At 40.7% G+C, this 24612-nt stretch overlaps 1 long non-coding RNA gene across 1 annotated transcript; it reads right to left on the reverse strand.

The window, feature by feature from the left end:
• Positions 1–2537: 2537 nt before the first annotated feature.
• Positions 2538–8566, reverse strand: LOC121358913. The gene is made up of 3 exons (XR_005955971.1): positions 8456–8566; positions 7990–8087; positions 2538–2632 (listed from the first exon to the last, which is right to left on the reverse strand). It is a non-coding gene; the product is annotated as an uncharacterized LOC121358913 (long non-coding RNA).
• Positions 8567–24612: the final 16046 nt, after the last annotated feature.

Here is a 24612-nt window from a genome sequence, read left to right on the forward strand (position 1 = left end):
ATATATTATCTCATAAGATGTTATTCTGAAACACCTCCAGCTCAGGTGTCAGACTGATATAGTGCTGCTACAAAATAGTGTAGTGGCTAGACTTGTAAGTCCCTCCTAGGTTTGAATACCATTTTTTTCTGATCTACTTCTGCCACCCAGTGGATATCGTATATGAAAACTCTCCTTTGTGTTTATTTCAAAAGATGTCCCAGAAAACATGTTCTTCTCTGTGTGATTATGAGCAGGCAGCTAATACTAGGGTCTTAGTGGGCAGGAATAGGGTGGAACATAAATTTTCAGGGGCTTTGACGTGTCTTTTAGTACTGTAGTAGTGTCTTTTCTCCCCACTCCCAACTTTCTTCTTTTTTTCCTGTTTCACAGGTTTGGAGGAGATATAAGAAGACTCTTTTGTCATACAAGGTATTGTCAAATAAATCTAGTTCATCAGAAAACAGAGAAGACACTCCAGTAATCACTGCCTGATAAAAGACCTTAAGAAAATAAATAATTTTTTTTCTAACAGCAGCTCAAATATCATGAAGTAAGAACACCCAGAGCCACACACTGAAGTCAACAACAGATATAAGCCATGCCTAAGACAGCACATCTATTATGTGCTTTGCCTGATTAAGTGAAGAAAAGCTGTGGTGTAATAAATACAACCAGTCTTGGATGAGGCATTTCCTAACTTCAGAAAATTTATTTTCCAACACGGAAAATATTCTCATGAAGAACATTTTGCATTAAAATTGATATCAAATTCATCTTCCATCTAAAAGGCTTCTTGAAACCTACTAAATCTCATATAATCAATGGATAAGTCGAAGCTGTTAGGTTTTCTTCCACCACAAAAAAAAAAAAATTAAACAAACAAACAAAACCCCCCCCAAAAAAACCAAACAAACAAACAAACAAAAAAAAGAAACCGAAAAACAGATTTAAAAGAGAAGAAATTACAAAATACTCTGAACAAGGTCAGGCTCTGAAATCATCAGCTCAGCAAATCTTTATATGTGAGTAGCCATAACCGCTGTGGTATGAACAATTTAGTGCTTACAGGACTAGGACTCAGAAGCAAGCTCACAGCTCACTTTTATCCACCCACTGCACATTCAGGCAGAGGTCAGTCTGTGGGCTCAACTTTCTTCACTAGGATTGGAAAAATCGAAATGTTATGACAACTATGAAAGTATAAATGCATGTTTCTCTCATCCTTTTTTTCCTCAGCAAATCATCACATCAGTCAGTTCGAATCATTTGTAACTTTTGCCTCCAAAGTGGAAGAAATTGTAGGATTGCTGAGCTGAGGTGAAGATAGTGAAATAAATGTTATTCAGTGCTGGGCAGCACTAGCACACACTCAGTGGTTCAGGGCAGACTATGCTTTTCTTAGACCCTTTGCTGACTTCTGCTTGACCCAGAACTACAAGCCTCCAAATTAGTGGGCTATCTTCAAAAAAAAAGGTACAGATAAAACGCCTTAAAAAACCTCTGAAAAATCCCCACCTGCCTTGTTAAAGCAGCTTTAAAATCTCTGCACTCACCAAGCCCATGTCCTCCTGTACCTTCCTGAACTAGCAGATCCTTCCTGCTCATGGCTCCTGATGCTCATAACTCAGTCAGGTGTCACTTGCAGAAAAGTGTTTTGGTTTGTCTTGCTTCCCCAAGGAGAAAGTTTGGGAATGGTTGTTATTTCTGTCTTCCTCCCTCCCTTAACAGTCTTGCTGAGGAGAGAAATGCTGAGCAGACCAGAGCAGAGGGATGTGTTCTAGCAGCTGGAAGGATTAAACCCACATTTCCCTATGTCCAGTAGTTTCAAGTTTATATGGTTCATCAGGAAAGAGCTTAACTCCAGCTGGAAGACAGATCTAGAATATACAGTATCTCAGCTATTATTTCCCCAATAACAGGTCTGGCAGCAAAAGCAATGAATGAAATAGCCCTTCAAATTTAACCGTTTCAGAACTTATGAGCTTAACACTTCCTGAACCCATAGTCTCATTTCCCTAGATGTCGTCATTGTCTTCACCATGGGCTGCAGAGGAATCTCTGCTCCAGTACTTCCTGCATCTCCTCCCCTTTCTTCTTCAGTGACCTTGGTGCCTGCATAGTTGTTGGTCTCACCTATTTTCATTTCTCTCTTCTCTGGCTGCAGCTGCCCAACCAATGTTTTTCCTCCTTCTTAATTATCTCAGAGGTGCTACCACTGTCACTAATGGGTTCAGCCTTGGAGCCAGCTGGCATTGCCTCCGTCACACAAGCTTCTGTCAGTTTTTCACTGAAGTGACCTCTGTAGCCTGCCAATACCAAATCCTGGAAATTCAAACACAATAAATCTGTATTTTTTTTCCCTGCAGGTAAAAAAAAACACCCTGGGTTCCTGTTGAAGGAAATGGAAAACTCATTTCTGCTTTAGCTCAATGAGAACAAAATCAAGTATAACACATTACACCAATAAAAATCCTTCATGTTCCATATCAGTGCTTCAGAAACATTTAGATTAGTGAAATGGGCCTATTTTTCTCTTCCAGTACACTCACCTAGTGTCCAGGATATACAAGAATATCCCAATGTCCTGGATAAACCACCAGCAAGTTTCTGTAGAGAGGGCAGCTGCTGGCACGTTACTTCCTTATGCTGTCTGCAGAAACAGAAGTTTGTACTAAGAACATTATTTCCCATACTTCTAATTGTAAGAATTTCTAGAAAAGGTAGTCCCTTTTAAAGTTAAGGAGCTTTAGAAACATTATGAAAATAAAGCAGAAACAGCTCCATCAAAAAATCTCACTAAAATGCTACCTAAATTCCCCGTAATTATCTGGTTAACAATGTTTGGCTGTACTGCCTTCTTCTAGTACCCAGTCTAAAATTATGTCTATAGTCAAATATTCAAGTGTAATTGTTTTAAAATATGGCTTTTACAAAAATAAGAAAAAAAATTACAAGCAAACATCTGTTATTTATCAGATTGGTTTAATTTCCTTGTAAGGCCAAATTCAGATTCAGCAAGCCAGAAATCTTCCTTAGACACATCCTTCTGTGTCTAATGACAGGGAAAGTTTTAGTCTCTATTTCTGTGACAGAAAAAAAGAAGAAAATTTAAAAACCATAAGTAACCAGAAACAAATTTCTGAAAGTCATCAGGAAAAGCTCATGGTCAGAAAGGTGTCATTGTATAGAAATCTTGCAGCACCAATTCAGTATTCACTCAGCAAGAAGAAGATGTATTTTGGTCATTGGTATCACCACTTGCACACCAAGGCTTTCCCTACCACACGACTTTCAAATTTGTTTTTCAGTTTTGAAACCATAATTGGCAATGGCTGCAGTAGAGAGTAGCACCCTCCACAAAACAAATGGAGGTTGTTTCAGTATGGTTTGTCATCACTGATCCTTACACATCCCCACTATAATCTATTCAGCCCTTGTTTTCCTTCCATATCTTCTGCCAGCCCTTACACAGTTTGGCACATGGGGAAAACTGCCATAAGCTGCAGCTGGTCCAGACCTCTGACAGGGCATAGATGGCTTTTGCTGCCTGACAAGCCTCTGCTGCCAGGAAAAAGAGAGGCTGTGTTCTGTTTCTCTTGCTCAAACCAGAGTGCTAACCCCAGCCACTCTTGGTGTTTAGGTTTTCATGTTTTAGAATTTATTATTTTTTATTTCCCAAAGCTTGTGGGACCTTGAGTACTTACTCTGAGATGACTCACATTTGGTTGAAATTAGACAATGGAACATGGAAAGACGACAGTAAGAGTAATACAAAACCTTCACGTAGGAGACAAGTAATAAAATCAACCTTCTCTGCTTTTGCTTTGGGCTGTCCTCTGTTTCAAGTCTTTCAGATACTCCCCAAAGGGAAAAAAGTAATTTGTACTACCAGCTGCCTTCAGTAATAACAATTTTATGGCTCTGTTGAAGATAATGACATGTATTTCAACTTTAGACTCTAATAATACACTAAAACTGCAGGAGACACACGTAGGTGTTGCAGGGAGAATTTAAACAGGCAAAGAGCTGCCCCCCTTTGAAAGGGAAATGCATCCATAATACAGAAAATACTGCAGCATTAAAAACCTGTCAACCAAATTAGCAATTTTATATTACTGATCTCATCTAATTTTTCAAGCAATTATGTAACTTTAAGCAATTTCCATATCTTCATACAGACCAAGTTTCTTAGCCTAAGGTTCTGTGGATGAAAAGGAGTAACACAAAGGAAGCATCTAATATCATTTGTAAAAGAAGGTAATTCTCCTCCCTCATGCTTTTATATTCACCATTTACAGATTAAAAATTCAGATAAAAAGTTTGATGAAAAAGTGGCATAGCTCCTTGTCAAGGTACTAACTTTCTCCTTAAAATGTAATGTTAGCTTGTTTGGTAGCAACATATGTCAGACTTTTTAAAGCACAATAGAAGGCAAGTGCTATTCCATCCAAACAAGTACAATTGTCTGAAAAAGAAAACTGTTGCCATTATTAAGGAAATAAAAACAAAATTTAATCAGAGACCAATGAAAGTAGAAATCCACTAAAATTGTGCCACAACTCTGACAATTCAATACTCTATCCGAGCACCTAGAACTCTGCTAATAATAGATAAATGAATGCTGTCATCTCTAAGTGAATTTATTACAGTTGAATATTTCTAAATGACAATGCTGAAGCACAGCACTTTCTATGCACCTTCTAGTTACATCCTGAGGTGTTGAAGATACTGTAGTTTTACCCTGTAGCTCAGTACAGTCCTGGAGGTGCAAGGAGAAGATGCTGCCGCTACTAACCCTAGGAATGATTCCCACAGCAGCCTATATTCTGAGTAACACTCATGGCTGAGAAACCAGCATTTCTAGTGCAGCCTACAGCATTTGGCAAAGGTGACAGCTGAGCTTCAGAAACCTTCACATCACAGATACAGGACATGTAACAGCCCAGCACAGATGAGATCAGGTACCAGAGCAGAGCCTACCACGACAGCAGTGCTTAAAACCTCTCAGCTTCCTCCACGTGCTTTTAGGTCTGGCTGCTAGGATGACAGCTTGCTCAGAGTGACACCAGAATGCTTCAGTCTGTGAATTTATTTTTTTTTCTTTTCCCCAACAGAGAATCATAAGTGTATTTTGACTTCTTAATGAGTGACTAAAATCCCAAATCCCACAGCAGCCATCCTCAACACGCCATGGCCTTTGCTTCCTCTCTGCCGAAAGGAGCCAAGCAAGTCTTACACAAGGCCAGATTTCTGGAGCCCAGGTGCCTTTCCACAGGCAGAGGGGAGAGGTGTGGGAAGACATTTGTAGATTTTTGTGGGATCACAGTGTGCAGACAATCAAAAAATTGTGCTAACCACCTGCACCCTGGTGCTGCTCTGCCTCTCACCCTATTTGATCAGAGCTGGCTTGGTAAGAGAAGGGTAGTACCTTGTTTTGATATCAAAACTGCAGCATATATATTTGTGCTATATTTATAACTCCTTCAGACTGTCCTTTTGCCCTTGGTAGTTGTATTAAAAGGAAAATGGGCCATGAAAGGAAATCAGCAGCACTTCCATGTGGACATGGAAAGCTCCTCAGGGACAGCTGACTGTGTTTAAAAGGTTGTCTGGTGGCCTGGGGCTCCATGCCTCTTCTGAATGCTGCTGACACACTGGCTTTGTGGGTTTCCAGCGACTGCCCAAGTTCAGCACTGTCTCCATGGTGGCAATGAAGAGGACTTATTTATTTTCCAAGTTCTGATTTCCATCCAAAGGCAAATTTGCTGGCAAATGAGTTTCAGTGACTCTGCAAGCTGGGGAGGAACACGCACTGGAGAGCTGGCAGGCCTTTTCTTCCCCTGCATCTGGGAAGAAGATTTCAAAGACAAAGGCTGTGCAGACAGGGAGGAGGCAGAGGGAGGTGGAGAGAGACAGCTCATCTGTGCCAAGTGCAGGCAACCAGCTGGGACTGCAGCAAGCCGCTCTTGGGAACAGCACTTGGTTCTGGCTTTGGTTTTGGTTTTGCTGAGTGAGGAACCACAAAGCTGCTTCTTCTCAGAGTACATTAGAAAGGCTGTAAATTCTTGTAGCAGAGCTGTCCCTTGGCAGACACTGCAAGTGCAATCACATAAATGTTTTGGGGCTCCTGCAATTCTCATATCAAGCAGGGCACCCATGCACCCCAGAGGAGGTGACCTACACAGCAGCAACTCTGATCCATTCCTAAATCCCAACCCCCTTCTAAGCCCCCTCCACAGGCAGGACTCATTATGAGCATCAGTCTCTCAGTTTCCAAATGTTCTTGCTTCGTATACCGAGTGAGACTAAATCTTGCTCTTTCTGTTTATAAATTCATTTCAGCTGTGCAGTCAATAAAAAAAAAGCTGCATGTTCTCAGACAATCACAGAGAATTAGGGAGAACTGGCAAGCTAATATTAAATAATCACCAGGAAAAGCAATCATGAGAGGAAGCCTGCACTGCCGGGAACAGAGCACACCCTGGCTGTATCGGGAAGTTTCCGGCAGCCCTCCAAGCAGCTTTATCTGCATTACAGTGAATTTTAAGTTTCTTTAAGAGTATCTCAGGGACACATAAAATAATTGTCTATTTACACACACCATGACACCAATTAGAAAACAAATAGATGAGTAAAACAAACCCACACACCAAAGCCCTAGCCCTGTTCTGCTCCTGGACACAGCTTGTGACCATTCAAGCACTGCAGCCACTGTGTCCATCAGCCTGGTGAAGCCTCTGCTTCCACACAGGCTCCAACACTGCTCTGCTGGTTAAACTCATCTCTACACGCATCCAGTAGATTCCCCCCCCTTAAACAATATTTCAGGTCCTGTGGAGAAACTGCAGAGTCTTCTAATTGAATACAGATTAGGAGGCAATTACATCTGTACTGATTTCAACAATAATTTTCTTTTTAAATTGAAAGTTTTAGGTCAAAAATTCACTGTCTGCAGCTTTATGAGGAACAACACTCTTTTAATTCAAAGTATAGTACCTAATTTTGCTCCAATTGCTTTCTTTCCCTCTTAGTTTCTTCCATTTAGTATTCACAAAAAAATATTAAAATTAATACAGTAAACTCTTTCACAAACAGCAGACTTAGTAACCACAGCACTGCATTTAGAGAAAGCAAGGGTGCCACCAATCCACAGGACTGTGTGACCTGCAGATATAAAGCTGACAAGCATGAACACTTCCTTCGGTTTTGAGCCCTATGGTCACCACTAGAGGGAGGAGCTGGATAAGTAATACTTAATTCCATTTGCAAGAAAAACACTGACTAGTCGTAAAGAGCTCCTAAGAGGGGTAACTGTTATAAGAAAAAATAAAAACAAGCATTCCACAATTGAAAGCTCGATTATTCTAGTAAAAATCAGGAATCTTTTCCCCTATTTCTATAAGATCAATAAATGGGTGATGGAGTTGGGGTGGGAATCTGCCTGAAGATTGCTAAAAATTCTAAGTAAAAGTGACTGCTTTTGACTTAAAAAACAAAACAAACAAGTCACACAAAAAAAAAAAATAAAAGGATACCTACGGTAATGAAAAGAAGACTTCCCTAAGAGTATACACAAGGGTGGAAAAGGGTGCACTAGGAACAAAAGGTGGTTAAACTCAGAAAAATAACTCACTTGTGAGTCCCATCAGGGAGTCAGTCAGCATCACACACCAACGGGTACCAGGAGAAAGAAAACAGTGACCCACCTGCCTGATCCACCAACTAAAAGAGCTGATAGCTTCATGGCAAAATAAATTCATGTCTTCAAGTGTTGCTCTCCTTACTTTAAGGGATAAAATGGACCTTCTAACAATCAAGAAATAATTTTGCATTATTTCTTTTCTTGCTCAATGCTATCTTGTGCCAAGGACGATTAAAATCTTTCCTTGAATTCTGTACAGTCCTAAACATGAGTGCTTAATCTGGTGTGGTACAGAAGGGACACAGATATTGCCTTTCTGTCAGGACATGAATGACAATGTGGTCTTTGCTGCCAGAACTACTCACTTGCTGTAAATTCCACCTGAGCCACAGACTGCCTGTCACAAACTCAAAAGGCTGCAGTGATGGACTTCTCAGATGGGAAGCCTTTTGGGTGAGCCACACTGTAAGAAAAATACATGTAAGGGCTGTTAGAACATGCCTGCTGACAAACAGAGAAAAGATCTGTTCAATAAATCACACTTCCAAGGTTTCTCACATGGCTATTTTCGTGGTCCTCTAATGCAACAGAGATATCCACATCAAGAGCCACATTTTAAGGTGAGTAGTTAAAGGATTTGGCTGCACAAGGTTTCCTGAGTCTAATTACCCCTATGTCTGGTAAGTTCAAAGAATAAAAGGTCACAATTTTAATTTTTATTCTTCAAGAAACCTCTGCTGAAGACACCAGGGTCACTCTCCCTGCAACACTCAGGGCTGCTCTGACAGCTGCACAGCAGATGAGCCTACCAAGAGCAGGTTGCCCACTTACCTGATCCTTTGAGGTAGGTTGTCTTCCAGCACATACAAATAGCATGATCACAAGGTGCTTTTATGCGTATTTATTGCAATTAACACAATGATCTGTTTGTTTCGTAGTGTCTTGTCTCCTAAAAAAAAAAAAATCACAGAGAGCTCGATTTATAACTTACATAGAGCTTTTCTTGTGATTTGTGGCAGGATTTCTCTAGTGGGCTACATTTTGTGAGCTGAATTTTTCAACTGCAGCTATCTCACTTGCCCCAGACAATCTGAATTCCTAAAGAAGTTTGAATATTTCAGTTTGGAAATTTTTTTTTTCATTTATTTGGGGTGTATTTAACAAATTTGTCCGTGGTAGAGTTTTCTGCCCAACTGTTTGGGGATAGAATTGTTATTCAGAGGCAGATACTTATAAAGAAACATCTTGTGACTGCTGCCAACAGAAAATATATCTGGTTTGGTTATTTCCTGGACTATATTTTACAACTGTCAGATTTTGCAACTCAAAGAAATGAAGATGCTCCTCTTCTTTCCAAGAAAGTTTGAAGGCCAAGGGCATGCCCAGCTCTGGCACTGGTGATTCCCAAGGGGGTTGCTGGCTGCCTCAGAGGAAGTCAAAGACAAAATTATGGACCTGCTTCCTCACTGCCTACTAAAACCGGAGATTTAGGATGGTTTGGACTGGAGAACACACAGTCCCAGCTTTCCACATCTGAATCTGCGCCTAAATTGATTAGTTGATGTTTCCCTTAAGAAAGCTCAATGTAATTTTTATTAATTTCCTTCTTTGGGCTACCTGGTGCATTCTAGAGTAAATGCACTTTCAAACCAATAGACCCAGTCGGAAGGAATGAGACATTTCCTTCCCCAGCTCTAACAATGACTTCTTGCCCTGGGAGAAAAATATCTGCTGTTCAGAGTTGTTTATTCCATAGGTAATTAGAGACAAAAAGGGAGTGGTTTTTCAGGAAATGTGTTTCTTATCCAGCTGCATGAAACCAAATTGCATGCACTTAATTTATATGTGGGCTTCAGTCGTGTAAACGTAGCTGCAGTGTCTCTCTGCAGACCATGGACTGTGGCTGGACTGGCTGGGGAAATCTTGAAGCCACGCACAGAGCTCAGCACCGGTGTTTCTGTACTGATACACAGCATGTTACACCAGCTAAAGGAGATTTACAATTTCAGAATACATTGAAAACTCACTCATGGATTTTTGGTGGGTTACTTTATAAAATAGCATAATCTTTGGATGGTTTCTATTCATTTTCATGAGAAAGTAAACAATTTTTAAGCTTAATGTTAAATTGTATCCTAAATGAAGGTACAGTTCAAGACATCTCCTAATGCTTCTATACACAAAGGAAATAAACACATATAAATACATAATAACATCTATACATGTATATATTGGGAAAAAAAAAAGAGTGTTATGTTATCATAAAAGACGACATTTTTAATTCTGTGAGACTTAAGTCATTTCTCTTAGGTAAAAAAAAAAAAAGAAAAAGAAAACAAACCCACAAAATATGTTTTATTTTAGTATTATTAACAGACTTTTTTGGCTATTTCAAATTTAAAATATCATGGATAAAACTATGAAGAAAAAGCATGGTTACTGCTCCATTTTTCTTCATCGTAGCATGCTTATTTTAACAAAGATAGTATTTTTGACTAATTCTGAATGAGAAATTTCAGATATGAGAAAAAAGAAATAAGAGAGACCATTTTTATGTTTGCACACCTGCAGCATTGATTAAATACAGGCTTAAGGAAGTACTGCAGAGTATCACCAGTAGAACCAAAACAACCTGAAATTGCACTGTATGAGTGGTAGCATACATTATATATGTATCTATCATTCAGATATTTACTGGTGACTCTGATCACTATTAGTGATAGTCCAGTACAAACAACCACTTAAGCATTAGCCTTGATGTTATTTTTGTACAAAAAAACTATGTCTGAACATTAAAAAAATGTTGATGACCTTAAAAGTATTCTTATTTAATGTGCTCTGAATCTCTGTCTAAACATACTCTAGCTCTCCACAGAACAAAAGATTTATAAGTGCTACACATGTAAATATATAAAATCAGGGTCTAGAAATATACACAAGAATTCTTTTGAAATTTAGATTGAAGAATCCTCTACAATAAGAAAGCAGGTAGCATCTTCCATGGGTAGAACATTGATATAGCACTTCCTCATGTTTGGTGGAAAAATAATAGAATTTCAACCAATATGTGTTAAAAACCTTCAAGAAGTGGGATAATTTAACCCTATTTTGCGGAGAAGTGAATTTAGGTGTTGAATGCAACACTTACAGTTTATTGTGAAAGTTTGCTCTAAAAAGTCCACTTTCTGGTCTTCTACAGGCTTTCACTAGATGATTATTGTAGCTGCCTTATTTTTTTCACATGGTTTAGATAATTTTCTTTTTCTTGTTTCCTGAATTTAATTATCCAGACATGGATAATATTTTTTCAACATAGGATGGTACGATATTAAACAGATTTATTTCTTATCATCATCACCATAAGAACGAGCCAGGAGGAGTTTTCCTCTTTATTTTTAGAAGGTAAAGATCAAAATTACTCATGTCAAAACAAATCTCATAATTATTAAAAAAGGCATTTTTGCTAAAATATGTGTATATTTATCTTAAAACACAGCCTGAACATTTTGTGCTTGATACCTTGGGGAAAAAAATTGCTTTTAATATTCCTATAATACAATAATTTTTTCAAAAATCTCATATGAACTGGAGTTTAAACAGTTGTTCCTTTTTGTTGAATAAAATTCCATATGCTGAATAAAATCACATGTTGTTATGAAGAAAAGGAAGAGAAATCAAATGCAAAAATTCCTCTAACACAGTTAACCAAATGTGGTGTGTTAGTGGCAGTCACAAAGAACAGCCATCTGGTATGGATACACTGTGGTGGCTAGAACTTCTGCAATACAGGAAAGCAACATTACAAATACAAATAAAACCCCAAACAACAGATCTTTGACATTTGGAGAAATAGTAAGGTAAAACTTGAACCAGGAGAGTAGCAGCAAGATTATCAGCTAGGATAAATGAAATCCAGCACAGTAGCTATTAAGCAGCTCTCAAACTAAGACTAGAGCTAAAATCTGTTCTGTCATATGTTATTATGTATTTATATTCAATTACAATACTGAGACAGCAACTGCAAATTACATGAACATTAAAAAAAACAAACGTGGCCATCCTCATACAAACAGCTACCACCAGGTTTCAGGCTCTTCAGGGTCTGATTATCATGTGGTTCATTTTTATTGTCTGATATGAATCACACCTAGTTTCTTGGACCAAAAACAAACAGATTAATGTTTCTTGTTCTTGTTTCCACTTCCTCTGTTTCATATGAAAATGTCAGAACAAAATAAGTGGTGAAAATATTCATAGCCAAACCTAACAACTGTCCCTTGCCAGAGTGGGTCAGCTCGATGTATGCTCTGCAATATACAAATGGAAACCTAATGAGTTCCAAAGGAAGTATTCAGCCACATCACGTATCAAGCCCTTGGTCATCAAAGGTGTCCCTTACACAGAAAATTCCCAGCTTTAGGTAAACCGTGAATATTTCTTCCTGCCTTCTCAGCAACTAATTCTGATGTCTGTCCATGCAGGTCTCCTACTTCTTTGGTTTTTTTGCAAATCCCCTTCCCTTCTAAGCTGTCCTTTCTCTACTTTCATGAGAATGTTTTGCCCTTCAGTCCCAGTGACTGCCTCAGTCTCCTGGTTTGATAAAGCGATTCTTTCAGGCTATCATCTTGAACATTATTCAAACTAGAAAATATTTTAATAATAAATGTACAATACAATACTGATGTTAGTCCTCTGCCAAGGACTACAGCAGGTACAAAGTTGCTAATGAATTAATGGCAAGGTCAACATGACATCATTGCTATAAACCACAGAAGTTATGTACAATGACTAAGCACAAAATCCATCCACAGGCATACATGGTGCAGATATCTAATATTCATAGATCAAAATATTACAGGAACAGAGAAAGGAGTAAATCTTTCCTATTTCCAGGTACCTAATTACAAACCCCCAATTCTGTATTGCTCTTCTGATTAGGGTAAAAAGAGTAAATTCCTCTGGACCCTGAATGCACAACAATTTCAGGTCCACACCTTCACAGGTAGCTGATGGGTCACTCTGCTCTACCAGGCAGATCTTTAATATTTTTCAGTTTAAGTTCAAAACCATAAAATTTTACCTTCGAAAATCAAACCCCTGCAATGCTCACTTGAGGTAGAACACACGGCTTCAATTGCATCTGAAGTAAAAGGGCGCCACGGCACCGTGCTTGCTGGGGATATGCTGCTGCTCGTCCAGTGGAGGGCAGCAAAATATTTACTAAACATTCCTCCTTTAATTTCCCCATCACTGAGTTGTGTCAACAAATGACTTCATAAAAACATTGGAAGGGTTCCGTACTTCTTCGTTTGGTTTACAAGACGTTACTTATTTGTTTATTTTAGTCAGAAATAAGTTTTTAGAATCTCTGAGACTATTTTCACTTCAGAGACCATGCCTTAAAACAAATAGTGCTTGCTGTATAAATAATTCTATGGTACTCCCATTCTTCCCAGGACTAATGACATCTGTATCAAGAGGAGGAAGGTACTGTGCTCTGCCTCGAAGCCAGTTAGTCTGATCTCTGAAATGCTTGTGTAAATTTACCAATGGTTTAAATGCAACTGCAAATCTCCAGCACAGCTGTACCAGCATACTGATCATCTTGCATCATTCATTTGCTCTGAGCACGTTATCTCAGCTTTTAGCTTAACAGAAAGGGAGTCAGCAGCACTAATGGAATAGTCTGAAGGCTGTTCTAAGCTGGAAGCCAAATTAAAAAAAAAAAGGAAAATATTTTAATGAATCTGGTAATGGACTGTGTGCAGTTCTCATTAGTATAATCTGACTAGCAGATACATCTAGTTTACATTGATTTTTCATGGAAAGCTACTGATAATAATCTTCCTTGTAAGGACAGACTGACTGCAGAAAGATTGCTGAGAATAAAATACATCTTGTCTAAAAGTCTTTAAATCACAAGAGCTGTAAAAGATTTTTAACTAAAGAATGCACATATGTTTTATAGCTTGCAAAAAACTCACTCTCATTACATGGTTGGGGTATCCTCCTGGAAATGAACTCTCCTACTGACTTTTATAAGGACAACAAGGTAGAAGGTCTACCTTCTACAAAGAGTCACCACAAAATGGTTTGGAGTCAGCAAGGGTACAGAGGCAGCTGCATTTGCCTCCAGCATCTGGTCAGACTTTACACTGAGCTGGCAATACCTGTGCCACAGAGCAGCTCCAGCAGTGGAGTTGGCCCTGGCAGGAGAGCAGAACAGATGCCCACGTCCCAAGGGTCACAACTGTTGTGCTTCTGGTGCTGGTTCTAAGGAGTCAGTTCATGAGCTTGGGCTGAAATACTGAGCACATGCTGGGAAAAATGCACACATTATGGACAGAAACTTGAACCACGCAGGGGAGTTTTCCTGGCAAATACTACCAAAATTCAGTGGCTTAAACTGTAAATTAGGCAAAGAGCTATCAGCTGGATGACAGCATGTATCAGTGAGCACCTAGATAACATAGTGAGTGTACCGGAGAACCCCTCTGACACCATAAAACAGGCTATAAGGAAAACACAATGAAATTATTCCTGATTATATCCCTGGGAATTCAGGACAGAGTAGCCTGAGCAAAAGCAGATATTCTCAGAAACAGAAAAGGTTTCGCTGTGTTTCACTAAGATATTGGCAGCTGATTGTACTGTAAATACTCAGCTGCAGACAGTGAAAGTGAAGAAAATAACCATGCAACAAAACTGCTGAACAGCAAAGAGCCAGGACTGTGGTTGGGGGATGGAAGATAGCAGGGCTCTCCTGCAGGACTGTCCTACAACCAGCAACACTGTCTTTGCAGCTGATGCTTTAGATAAGGTAAATTTCTTGGTAGCTGAGTGAAAATGCAAAAGAGATGGGAGATCTCTTAGTGAGAAGTGCACTTTCAGTCAGGGAAGGGGAATTCACTGACAGGACACATACCCAGAATTTTATGGAGCATTATTCCTAAATTTAAAAACTCCTAAATCAGAAGGAAGATCCTACTTCCTCTTGGAGCTGAATGAACTATCCATAAGAAATACCTACCCACATAGACATCAGTACATACAATACATCTTGAGTAGTTACAATGCACAAAGTACCTATACATACACCTAAATTATACTTCATGCTCACACCTGACTCTGGCAAATTATTTTTACTGGCACACGCTGTAGTAAATGTAATTACAAGTAACACAATGCTCACAGAGTGAGTGCTGGCAGAGTGGAAATCCTGCAAAAGAGAAGTGCTCTACCCTACAGAATGCAGCGATTGCCTGAAAAATGTCAATGGCACTGAATGTCCCAGTGGTGTGTTTGTAAGGTCACAAGGGCCTGCTGAAGAGCCTGGGCAGGCTTAATTCAATGCAGTTGTTTCTCAACTGGAAAACATGAATATTATTCCTAAAGCATATGGAACGGTCTTAAGTGGTTGTTTACAGTAGTATTAATTGCTATGGGGCCTGATCAGATGGAAAAGTTAAAAGGAACAAAGCCGGAAAAGTGAAACAATAGCAGAGAGAAGGAGTGGCCCAGTGCACACAATAAGCAGGTTCACAGCTGCTAAAAAACATCTCACGGCTCTCTGGGACTGAACTGTCCTGCCAAGGTTGTCAGAGAGACACCCATGCAAACACTGAAGCTAGAGTCCTTCCTTCCCAGATTTGCTGGCTTCCTGTCAGGCCTGGGGGTGTCACCCTGTCCTGCTCACAGTGTATTCCCTATTGCTTTTGCTGTCAGGTTCCACTTAGCTTCCACTGGTCTCTGCCTGCCTAACTCTAATACTTTTATAGCACTAAGTGCCAGCAAAGGATCAGGAGCTTCCTTTCAGCCTTGACAAAACATATATTTATACCACTGGGATGAGAATCAGCAGTTTCTTCACACTGGAAGTCTGGCACTGCATACTGAGGTGTCACTTGTTTTGGCTATGCCTGGCCTGGTTCCCCCAGTATCTTCCCTGCCTTAAACTGCTGGATTACCTGCACCTCACTCAAAAATACGAGCAAAGGAGATGAAGCCTTTTACTCTTCTACTAGGTCCTTTCCCCCACATCTACAACTGGCTTATTGCCATCCTTTTTAGTTCACTATTTTTGCCAGGAGAGCAGGCAGCTCACTGGGAGCAACAGCTCAGACCTGGAATACAGCAAACCGACTGTGATTTAAAGTTCACCTGGGGCACAGAGTTCTGATCAGCCCAAAACGCATGAAGCAAAGTCTAAATACAATAGTTTCGATATATGATAGCCCTGACACCACAGACTTACTTGGATTTCTACCTGAATTTTCCAGGCACAAACACAGAGTGTCTGCTAAGAGTCTTCCAGTTACAACTATTCCTGCATCTGGGGTTGTAGAAAACAAAACAAGATTTATTTTCCAACATAGCACAAGGACATAGCACACTCTTTTCCTGCAGTGAGAAATTTAACCCACTGGAAAAAATACAGTAGGTACAACTATATTTCAATAAACAGCTCATGGAGAGCCCAGACACAAGCAGTGAATAGGCAGAAGTAAGACACTTCTTGCATTTGATGGATGCTTAGGCAATGTAGCATGGTTCCGTTCAGGACAATTGAGTTTTCCTGTCTGGAAGGGAGGTCCAGCAGGGCCAAGGACAGCGAGGGGCAGCCAGGGCTGCTGCCCTGTTCCAGCAGCACCTCACTGCCCGGGGCTCTGCTTCCCGAGACACACGCAGCGGTGGCAAAGCTGCAGCTGGGAACAGAAGAGCATCTCGCCAAGCAAGGGAACGAACGCGGCTGGCAGGAGACACCTCGCAGCTGCCACAAACAACCTGGGCCTGCCCTGGAAACCGAGCACCCGAGGTGCTGAGGAATGGCAGCAGCGGAGCAGCAGGACACAATGGCAGCTCTGCAGGGGCTCCTGCGCCAAAGGAGGGCCCGGGTCTCCAGGAGGAGAGGGCGAGGGAGAGATCCTATCTCGCAGCTTTTGTAGCGGCTCGAGCCGGAGCTGAAGAATGGCTCCTTTGTCTCGGCCCCTCATTGGGCCTAAAAGCCATGAGTCATGCGGCCAGATGGCCGGGGCAGCCTCCAGGAACGCGGCGGGGGGAGGAAAAGAAGGAAAGCTTCATTCCTGACGTTTGCGCTGATCCCTGAGGCTTAGGCAACAAAACTGCAGGGAGCGCGCAGCGCCTGAGGGGTGACCGAGGGTCCCAGGCAGCTAAAGGCACTCCCGGGGAAGGAGGAGAGCTGGAGATGCGCCTTTGGACAAATGGACTTAGCTGCTTAGAGCTGCTTTGGGAGACGTGTGTGATTTCAAAGTGCAGCTGGTGAGCGGGGTCTCCATTCCCTCACCATGCCAGGAAAAACCCCACTTTCACAAGAAAGCCCCGTAGCCTCGTGGTCCCTGAGAGCCATCACTCTGGAGCTGCCCAAAATAGAAACTGCAGAGTGGGTGCCAGAGGCACTTAGCTGGCACCCACTTAGCTGTGTAACTAAGAAAACGGATGAAAAACAAGTGCTGAGCAACAGAGAGGTATTTTTGTATTAACCCTGCCAAATGGATTATTTATACCCTAATCTTCTGCTGTTGGTATGACTGAGCTTTTTAAAGGAAAGTTGCAGCCAGCTTCTTCTGGTTATTTAATAAGGCAGATAAGCTCACATCTTAAATCAGTTCCACCAACCTCTGGCTGCCATCCCATGCATATGGATTCCAGGATAATTCTTAAGGAAGGCAGAAAGTGACAGTTTACAAAGAGCGATCCTGGGAACAATGGGGCATAAGGACTGTCCAGACTGTAAACAGACCTTAAGCAGCAAAACTACATCAAGTGCTGAAAGTGTCTTGCTTCAAGAGAAACATCCATGACATGATATGCTGGTTAGGGGAACTGGATCCTGGAAAGGAGTGGACTCGGCCCAAGCAGTCTTTGCTGCCCAGAGGGTGTCAGTGAAAGCTGAAAGGCAAGGAGGCAAATATACATAAACAGAACAGGGTTCTCCAGTTCATGGGAGCTGGGTGCCCTGGCATTAGCCCACAACACTTGAAGAACAGAAAAAAGGACAAAATCTTAGACTGCAGAAACCACCCTGAAAGGCTCAAGGCAAAGTCATTTCTGTATTGAACAGCAGCATCTAAGCAACAGCACCCACAGAGCTGACACCTACCTGGAGCCCATGCCTGCCTTCAGATGCCTCCTTTTCAAAGCCCTAGAGCCCCTCTTCTGCATTACCAAAACCCAGGTGTCTTGCCCTGAGTGACTGAAACCACCTACATGGGATGAGCAACAGCTTCTGCCTTTTTCTCATTAGTTCTGTTCATGTCATGGTGGAAGAATGGTCACCCTCAATTATCCTTAAGAGACTATGCAGCTCACCACAGCTGCTAAAAAACTGAGCTAAATCCTTCCAGGCATACTGTGGATATTTACACAGCAGAATGTATGTATAGTCATTTATTACAGAATCCTAATAATGGGCTCCCATCACCTCTCACGTCTACTGTCAAGATCCTCCATTCCTTGGCTATCTTTAATATTAGAAAAGCTTATGTTCCCCTAAAATTTAACAGAAATCTCCTTTACCTCAATTTAAGAACATGGCTTCTTGTGCTTTCCCCCCCGGAATATAATTTATTCCCTTCCTCCTTGAGTATCGCTTAAAATATTTTAACAAACATTGTTATCACGCCTCTTCTCAGTCTCCTCTAGACTAAACATCACACTGCCTTCAACTCATAGGACATGATTTTTTTAAACCTCTATCTTTCTATTTCTTTGTTTCTGAACTCTGTCCAGCTCTGGTCCACATCTTTTCTGAGAGTGAAGCATCCACAGAATCAGATCTGAAATTTCACCAATACTTTAAGTACTAAAATAGTCACTTTGGACATCTCACTATACGGTACCTCTGACATTACATCTCATTGCTGGACTTGTAGTTTTTAACTACTGGGGATTTTTTTCCCTTCAGGCTTTTGCCATGGAAAAATAGAACTTGGGATGTTACCAAACAGTTGGGAAGGGTATTAGAGATTCCCAAGCCAGGAATCTGATGGTTCTGTGTGGGAAATAAGTCCAGATAGACTTGACAGAATAGGTGATACCTCTTACTAGTTTATACAGACTTGATAGTGAATTTGAGCTGATTAATAGTGAAGCACACAATACTCTAGTACAACTATTTCAATAAAATGAGAGTATTTCTGTTGCTGATTTGGTTTTTTTAAACTGGAATTACTTCTTGAGCACCAAATTACTTCTTGATACATTATTAAAATTGATACCAATAGAAAAACTAAGGAGCACTACAAGTAAACTTATTATAAAGGCATATGCTGAAACAGATTCGCTGGGGGAAACTAGCCGTAGTTTCCTAACTTTGTGAGGAGAAACTTAAGTGTATTAAACAAATGTCACCATAACCAGAGGAAAATACTTTAACGTGATTTAAGGCTTATGTTTAATTATTTGCTCTGCCTAATTATCTAGTGGACTCTGGAAGAATCCTTACTGACTGATGTTTTAGTTATCTTTCTTGAGTATTGAGATTTGCAAAATTTTATCCACAGCTTGCAGTTCCTCTATTTTTTTTTCCTCTTTGGCATGAAATTTAGCATCTAATCACACTTTTTACGTTTGGCTTATGATTGCCTACCAAACTATTTCTGAGGGCAGAATCTGACTCATATGGTCTGGCATCATCATCCCCCCAGGACTGCATGTTTGTCTCAACCAGCCCAGCTTTATAATAAAAGCAACATTTGAAAAATTACCTACACTTCAAATCCTAAAATATCTTCATTTTTCTTATCAAAAAGGCAGGTCTCTTGAGCTGCTTTCACCTCTCAGTCAGTCTTCTGGCAGCTGTGCAGCAAAAGCTTTTAAGCTTCTCTGTTTTCTCATTCACCCATGTGTCTCTTTTCTTCTTGATACCTTCATTATCTCTTCTACTTTCTTTGTAGTCTTGTCCTCAATTATGGACTCTTTGGTTTTAGTCACATTTCTGAGTGAAGAGAAACAAGGAACTTGAGTGAATGTTTAGAATTAGCAAACAGGTGTGTTAGCGGACACTGAGGAAAGACCCTTTTGGGAAGCACGATACCTTCATTAGGCACTCCATTAACATCAAAACTCTTTACAGACAGGTTTATACCAGACTATTCTGGGAGCTGGTTAGATTCCTGGTTTTAAATGGTTGCATACCTTCCCATCCTAACTTTAGAAACTGGCTTGGTTACAAGCTTTACAATTCCTTCTTCTATTAGCTCTTTCTTCTGTGTTCTAGAGAAATAACATGAAGTTCCCACAAAACATGCAAAGATTTTTCAGATTTGGAAAGTGCAGTGGGGAACTCACCCAGGTCTTGCATCTAACCCAAGAGACTCGTAATCACCCAGAAGCTGACGCAAAGAGTAAGCTTTTAAATTCTCAGCTAAACCTAACAATCTTGTGAGCAAAAAAATTAACAAAAAACAAAACTGAGCAAGCAAAGGGGAAAAGAAATAAATTTTTTTTTCATTGAAATTGAATTTGGATTGCTTACCCCACAGAAAGAAAGACATCTGTATTGAATAGGCTGAAGATGAAATTTTCTGTAGACAGCATTTACCACCAAGTCTCCTCTGAAATTTTAAAGAAATAAAATAAATTTCATCCAAGAAATAAGGGATTGCCCAGGAGAATGAAAACTCTAGGTAATGTATGTCTTCCAGAAGGAAGAGGCAAAAGAAGCATGTTGCACAGAGACCAAAGTGTCTTGTGTAGCTGGCAGGGCTCAGCACAGACTGCTCCAGCAGCTTGTTGTGTGCATGTTGCACTCCAGTCTGACAGTGCCCTGAGGCCAATGTGCCCAGAGTGATAAAAGTTACTAAAATAATCCCATCTCTGCAGGCTGCAGCTGAGGTGAGGACAGGGGGATAGGTGCTGTCTGTGCAGGAGAGGGTGTGGGGCATGTCCCAGCAGGCTTTCAGTGATCCTCAGGGATGGGCATCAGCCTGGAACTGCTGGCCCGCAGCCCGCTGAGGGGCTGTTATCTTGTGCAGGCACAACTCACACAATTAACTGATTCAGGGCCAGGAGAGATCCTGATAGCTGCTGGGGGTGCTGCCTGTGCTAGCAAGCTCCTTCAAAGGCAGTAAGTGTATTAATAACAAAAACTCAAGCCACCCATGAAGCAAGCGGTGCCTGGAGAACCAAGGATGCCAGCAACACCTTAGGATGAACAGTCAGGCTCTTCCACTGCCTGTAATTTAACATTTCTACCCATCTCCTAGGATGACAAGGCAGCATAAGCACTGCTTCCCAGGAGCATTCAGTGGTTTAGCACAGAGCAGCACTGCACTTAATCCTGTCATTCAAGTTCTTCGTTGTTCTTGGAAAAGACACCAGAATACCACGGGAGGAGCTGGCCTAATTGCTTCCTTTCATTACCATCTATGGATGCTTCTGTCAAGCTAACCTTCTTTACTGACTGGGCTTCTTTACAGCTCCTGACCTTCAGCCTCATGAGAGGGTTGGAGATACCAGCTTCATTGTCCACTTCCCCCACAGTTTATTTTTTAGCCCCTTTTTTTAGCACTCTGCCCATCACGGTCATTCAAAGTAGTTACTCTTTTCCACAACTAACCCTGCTGCTCAGTCTAAAGTGCAGTTTTTCTGAAGAATGTTCTGGACCCGGTATTTTCTGCTTCAAACAGACTAGTGGCCTTTTTTTTTTTTTTTTTTAAGATTTCCAGGTATTTTGTTTGCTTGACAGCTAGTAACATAGTTTTATGTTACCTACTTCTTAATTCCTATAGCAAAGGATTCTTTTTTTTCTGCAAAGTAGACATGGCATAGAGATCACCAAAGACCTATAAGCATCCCACTTCATTCCCAGTACTCTATTGGTTTTACCAGTCATCAGTATCTAGATAATGTTTAGCAGAATATTTATAACACCTGTGGTAGGAAATCACTCCTTATTCAACAACATTAGAAACAGCAGCAGAATTACTACAGAAATTGCACGGCCTCAAGTCATTTGCTGGGCACAAGGCAGAGTTAAAGAGATACTGTTTTTCTAGACTTCATTGTGGTCTTTAATTACTGATCAGACACTGAAACTTGTAAAGGTTTTCTTCCCTTGAAGTCTATCTTTTTAACCGCAAGAGTAGAGTTGTTTCAGGTCCCCAGTCCAACAACACCATGATCTGATTAGAGCAGAGAGGGTAGAGCAGTTCCTTCTGTCAGTGGTGGTCACTCTTCACCATCATAAGACAGTTGTCTTGGTGCAGCATCCCTCAGTCTTCACAAGTTTATCTCAGTCCTTTGGATGCCAAGAGAAAAGTGGCAAGTCTGTAGAACACAGATTTCTCAGGCTCACGTGCATGGCCTGTGAATTTGTGTGTAGAAGATGCTTCTGCCAGGAAGGCTGGATTGCCTTCCAGCTGTGATGCCCAGATAGACAAACCAACACTTTGCTGGAAACTGCATTTCCAGCAACCAAACAATTACAGCATACCCGCAGGATAGGACTCCCTTCAACGTATTTTAATAGAAACAACACAAATAACAAAAGATAACCACAACCATTTTTTTGACTGAGTACTTAGAAGACTAGCACCTGAAAGCTATAGGAATTAAATTTTTAAATGCTTTTTCCACTTGGAAGCAACCACACCAGAACAAGGAAAGCTGATACAGAAAGAAGGTGCAGACTTTAAAAATAGATAAAAATGAAAAGTAAAGAAATTAAATCTACATTGTGAAAGACAGTACCAATCATAGTGTTAGTGATTCCATAAGAGTCTCAATCTTCACATTTTTCACTTCTTCAGCTGCAGAGCAGGTTGCAAACAAAGGAGAATTCTTATGAGGCAAAGCAGGAAAAAATTAACCAAAGGGTAAAAGTTCATATTGAATCCAAAGCCAATAACCCCTCAAAACAAAACCATAAGTTTCCTTTAGCCAACTACTTTTATTGCTCAACTTGTGTAAAATTGCTCTGTAATTAGAAAAAGAATGAAATCAGTTTTTACTATTTTGGTTATAGTACATTATTATTTTCTGATAAGAACATTTGAGAGACATAAAAAGTTTTTATCTTTATGAACAGATTTGCAGAGTTAAGTAGCCTCACCAACAAAAAAAAAATATTCAAAAACTAGGGGATTTTAAAACACTAAAAGTATGTACTTTAGGGTGCAAAGCCCGTTCCTCTTGCAGGGTTTATAACAGCCAACAGCATGAAAGGAGAGATTGAGAGACCCATGAAAAGGATTCTAATGGCACAATGCAAACTGTTCTTGAGGGTGAAAAAAAAATTAAAACAGATGATTTGCAATAAATTACTAACTTGCAAATGTAAAGCACCTGCGTCCCTCAGCTGAGGGCACTCATGGAGCCAGTGCTACTCTACTGGAGGATCACAGGGCACCTTGTGCAGACCAAGAGAAGCCACTGAGCCATGGGAGCTGAGACACGTGCAGACAGGCACTGCCTCATGGCAGGTTTTCAGGAGAAATCCACATAGAAGAAGTGAGATGGAAGAAAATCATTGCAGGCCTACAAATGGAATTTGAATAAGTCTGTGCAAATCAGTTGTAGCTCACTCAGCTTTTCACAGTGCTGATGTACTGGAATCTTCAAATACATTTTTCTGAAGGAAAAAATTAATAAACAGATAAAACCCCTCATCCGAGGGCATGGTATGGTAGGCTGGATATCCAGCAGTCCCCATGATGGCACAATGAGCACCATGGCTACAGCTCTGCACTGACCAGAACTGGGACCATTCTACAGCACTGTGAGCACCATGGCTGCAACTCTGCATGACCAGAGCTGGGACCATCTACAGCACTCAGGCCAGATGCCATGGAGCAACTCGTCCTTACCACTAAATCCACCCACCAAAAGGGAGGTGGGGTGAGGGGAGGCACTGTTTCCCAAACAGCTATTAGCACCAGATGAAGACTGGTCCCAGCTCCGAAGCTGTGCCCAAGAATAGCATGTGAAGGCGAGAATTGGAAAGGTTTCTGGTATGATTTTGGCCTGATTCAACAGCTTAATGCTACAGATGGGACTGGGTACCAGTGCTCAGGCATTGCACGAGTACTACCATGTTACAGTTCATCTATATACTAAGCTGTATGCAAAGACCACATAAATCTTTACTGATAGATGCTATATGGAGACCAAAATGTTCCTTGGTGTTAATACCCAACTCCAGCCGTTGCTATAAAATAGTGAAAATAACAGAGAAATATGAAGAGGCAAATTCAGTGTTAATTTTTTTTTTTCTTCAAATGTTCTCTAACTTGAATAGTTACCTTGCTAACCAATAAATTTCACCTCTGGACTTGAGGAATCAGTAGAAACTGTAGCAAAAAATGCAAGCAACAGACAGACCAATGTGATAGCCTAAGGAGCAGTGTTCCCAGAAAACAAGGGAGTTATGTCGCTGCATATCAGCAGAGTCACTGCAAGGTCAATGTACCTGAAATAGTTTTCTTGGATTCCCAAAAAAAGTTGAATAAGGTCCCTCCCGAAGATCCACAATAAACAAAGGCTGGTGTTAAGGAAAAGGGGACATCCTTTATAAAATTACGTTTTAAAGGGTATGAGGACAAAATGCAGAAATAAAACAAATACCAACTTTCATATGGAGGTTATATTAGGGAACTGTGCCTTTCAATGTAGTCGTAAAGTGTTTAGAAGAAGAGGCAGCTTAACACAAGTGAAAACTTGGTGATGAGGCAGTGCAAGGAAACATGAGGTTCAACACTGAACAGCCAGAGGATGTCAGGGGGACACAACTTTCCGTGACACAAAAAGCTTCCAATCAGCAAGTAACGTTTAGAAGTACAATGAGATTGGTAAAAGGACCAGGTAAGCACTCATCTCATTTTGACCGTGCCTGAGGGCACAGCAGAAGGCAGCAGCAGAACAGGTCATAGCCATGCTTTCAAATCAATGCTCTTCTGGGTAACTCTAAGAATATGGCTGGAAAAAATAAAAGTTATAACCCTGGCAATGTAACAAATTTTATTTTTAGA

This window comes from Pyrgilauda ruficollis, unplaced genomic scaffold (assembly GCF_017590135.1).
Source record: "Pyrgilauda ruficollis isolate IOZ18807 unplaced genomic scaffold, ASM1759013v1 scaffold40, whole genome shotgun sequence".
Classification (NCBI taxonomy): Eukaryota; Metazoa; Chordata; class Aves; order Passeriformes; family Passeridae; genus Pyrgilauda; species Pyrgilauda ruficollis.